We start from the raw sequence: 3,456 nt of genomic DNA, 5'->3' as shown, positions 1-3,456 counted from the left end.
TGTCCTTTGCGTCTTTTTCTCGCCTTCTGAACGGATTGTATCCGCGTTTCTCCTCAAATGGTCTTATTTTCGGGTTTATCTACTAAACGCGACGATATCGTACTGTTCTTACCTCGCTCCATAGTGCCATGTTTCCTCTGAGGCGATCCGACTGAGGCGAAAAGTCTGACTGGACCTCCTTGAGAAGTAAACCATCAACATTTCTGGATTCTTCGACCATTTTTCATTCTAACTTGTGCTTTGGAAGGCTAAAATTCACGTTTTGGATTAAATATACGCTGAATGGAGAAAGTCTGTTTTGGGATTTCAAACGATCGTTTGAATCGAGTCAGCCGTTTGGAATGAAGAACCGTTAAGAATAGGCGCCAAAGATTTCGCGGCAGATTTGGATGCGATTTCCTGGTCTCTATTAATACATTTATCGTTTAAATATATATCATACGATTCATTTATCCAAGTGAGCATATTGTTTCGAGACTCTGGACCCAGAGGAGGTGATTTAGACATCATCCATCTGAAGATCCCGGACATTTCTGTGCTGCTCTGAACTTGAGGCGTTTGGATGCTCCAGGACGGAGGTAAGGCACTATTACTTTCATTTTTGAAGGATTTAAAACGCCAACAAAACACTCTGTGATCCAATACTTTGGTTATTTGCATTCAGTTTGGAGACTGTGCTTCGCTTACGCTCGAACGCCAGTTTGATGTTTAATTAATCAAACGTTAGAGGTCAAATAACGAGCTACTGTTTGATTGTGATGAGATACCTTGACGTTATTATGCAATCTGAAAGACGGATTCGTGTTTTGGTGTATTTGCTTTGGTTACTCAATGCGCATAGCAGGACTTGTCACATTTGAGACGCATTAACGGAAGAGCGACATTTTTTATGAAAGCAACTATTTGGCATTACTGTCAGAAAATGTTCCTCTTGAAGGACCTTCTGGCCAGACAGTCATTCAACTTTCCATTTGCCTTTTCTTTCACATTTAAATGTCAGTGTTTGGAAATGGGACGCCATAGGTTATGCAAAGGTTTGCTCGAGAGCCCAAGTTGCGCTTTTGAACGGGTTCCTCAGTAGGACAGATGGGAATTGTTGGGTTTATTGGTGACTTCGGGCGCAGTGAAATCACAGTAAGAGCGATTTGAGAGATGAGACAAACACAGCGGGTCCGGTACCGCAGTCCAGGTTGAGTCCCGGTGCTGTTGTTGGGGTGTGTCTGTCTGCGGCTGGGAGCGCGAGTGGAGCAGCGGCCGCTGGGGGCCACTGGCACATAACTCACTCACACACACTCACAGCCTACACAAACTACACCCAGCGAATGAAAAGAATTAGTATTCTAATATAGTATTTGGACGCTTGAATTGTGTGCATTAGATAACAAAATGCCAAACCAAGTCATTAATTACTGCTTCCATAAGTTTACACCCTCAAGCATAAAAGTTCCAAATGGGGGTTTCATAGCGATTCAATAGAAGAACCATTGGCCCCACATTATATTAAGTGGCCTTAACTACTATGTACTTACATTTAAATTAATCATTTGGTACAATGCACTTATTGTGTACATACATGTTTTTACATTGTACTTCTATTTTAAAAATACCTGCATGTAATTACATCTGTAATTAATTTCTGTATAATTACATTGTTTACCCATCCCTTACACGTTAACCCACCCTTAAACCTATCCATACCACCAAACCTGTCCCTAACCTTACCCGTTTCCCACCTCAATAGCAGCAAAAGTGTTTTGCAATACAATATGAACACAATAAGTGCATTGTATTTATTTTTTGATGTAAGTACAAAGTAGTTAAGGCCACTTAATATAAAGTGGGACTGAACCATTTTTGGTTCCCCAAAGAACCTTTCAGTGAGCAGTTCTTAAAACAACCTTTATCCACTATAAAGAACATTTAGTGCAGTGCAAATGCTCCATGGATGTTAAAGGTTCTTCATGGAACCATCAATTCCAGAAAATAAGCTTTATTTTTAAGAGTGATGAAGACTCGTTTTGGGTTCCTCAACGAATCTTTCAGTTAACAGTTCTTAAAATAACCATTTTTAATAATCTGAAGAACCTTCTCCATTGTAAAGAGCCTTTTGTGCAATGGACATTTTCCATGGGGTTCTTCAAAGAAATGTAAATGGCAATAAAGCACTAGAGTGTACCATGGTATGCCATAATATTATTTTATAAGTCCTTATTGAGCTGAAATTAATTTTGCTACAGCATCTCAGCTGTGTTGTAGAGTTAAGCTGTGTGTTTTATTTTTTTTCCTCAAGTCGATGTCTGTGATCTATTAAAAGGCGCCCAATAGAGTGACTGTTAACTTCTGTAGTTTGGTCTTCAAATCAGAATTCATATAGAGACCAACAGGTACAGCAAGTAAAAACTCAATTTATTTTCTCCACAGATACTGTAAATTGATTTTTGAACCAACCATGAGCTCTGAGGTTCTGAAGATGTATGTTTCTGTAGAAGCCACAAGTGATTTCAACTCAACCTGTTTAAAAGCCAAACTCTAGATGAATAACTACACTACTAGTAATCTTGAAGAGATATCGACCAATCAGACCAAATGCTGTTACCATGTGAGTCAGTCTCCATTCACTCTCAGGCTACTATTTGATTTCGAATATTTAGGAGTATACTTACAGTAAGTGTAACATTTTACAATAAGGTTCCATTAGTTCACATAAGCATTAACTCAGATGAACTAACAATAAGCAGTTTATTTGCTACAGTGTTTATTAATCATTGTTAATATAAAAAAATACAACTGTTCATTGTTAGTTCATGTTAGCACAGGTCCATTAAATCATATAAACAGATACAATTTTTAATTTTAATGATGTATCAGTACATGTTGAAATTAACATTAACTAAGAACTTAAATTTTTATTGTTAGTTCATGTTAACTAATATTACCAAATGCAACCTTATTGTAAATTTACCAACTTAAAGGGGACCTATTATGCAAAATTCACTTTTGCAAGGTGTTTGGACATAAATGTGTGTTGGCAGTGTGTGTACTCAACCACCCTATAATGATAAAAATCCACCCACTCCTTTTTTTTTAATCCCCATAAATAATAAGCAGTGTCTCCCAATGGCCTATTTTTAGCATTGGTGCTAATGTGACGTCACATTAGCCACAGGCCCCGCCCACGAATGTTGACAGACACTGCCGTTTTAACGTAGAACCGCCCTCAGCGAGTTCACAGCGAGTTGTGAAAAATGCAAGAAAATGCTCCCTCAACTCTACAGAAATTTGTTTATGTCTGCGCGAATCATTTTACACCGGACTGCTTTGTGAATGAGGGTCAGTATAAAGCAGGTTTTGCACAAAGGAACAGTGCCAACTGTTCGTCATCCAGCTAACGTTACGCCATCTAGAAGAAGTAAGTATCTCGCGTTTGTTTTCCAAATTGCCTTTCTGAAAGAGCTT

The 3,456-nt window shown here is 38.5% G+C and overlaps 1 protein-coding gene across 1 annotated transcript in view; it reads left to right on the top strand.

Moving 5' to 3' along the window:
* The first annotated feature begins 439 nt into the window (after positions 1 to 439).
* LOC107733400 (leucine-rich repeat and fibronectin type III domain-containing protein 1) overlaps positions 440 to 3,456 on the top strand; it is a 143,277-nt gene continuing 140,260 nt past the window's right edge. The window contains exon 1 of the mRNA XM_016545002.1: positions 440 to 578. The gene's annotated coding sequence lies outside the window, so the exon portion shown is untranslated. The remainder of the gene's footprint in view (positions 579 to 3,456) is intronic.

Source organism: Sinocyclocheilus rhinocerous, unplaced genomic scaffold, assembly GCF_001515625.1.
Source record: "Sinocyclocheilus rhinocerous isolate Xijiao unplaced genomic scaffold, SAMN03320098_v1.1 scaffold910, whole genome shotgun sequence".
NCBI lineage: Eukaryota > Metazoa > Chordata > Actinopteri > Cypriniformes > Cyprinidae > Sinocyclocheilus > Sinocyclocheilus rhinocerous.
Note: the sequence above shows the minus strand (reverse complement) of the source record. Positions and strands in the feature narration are given on the sequence as shown.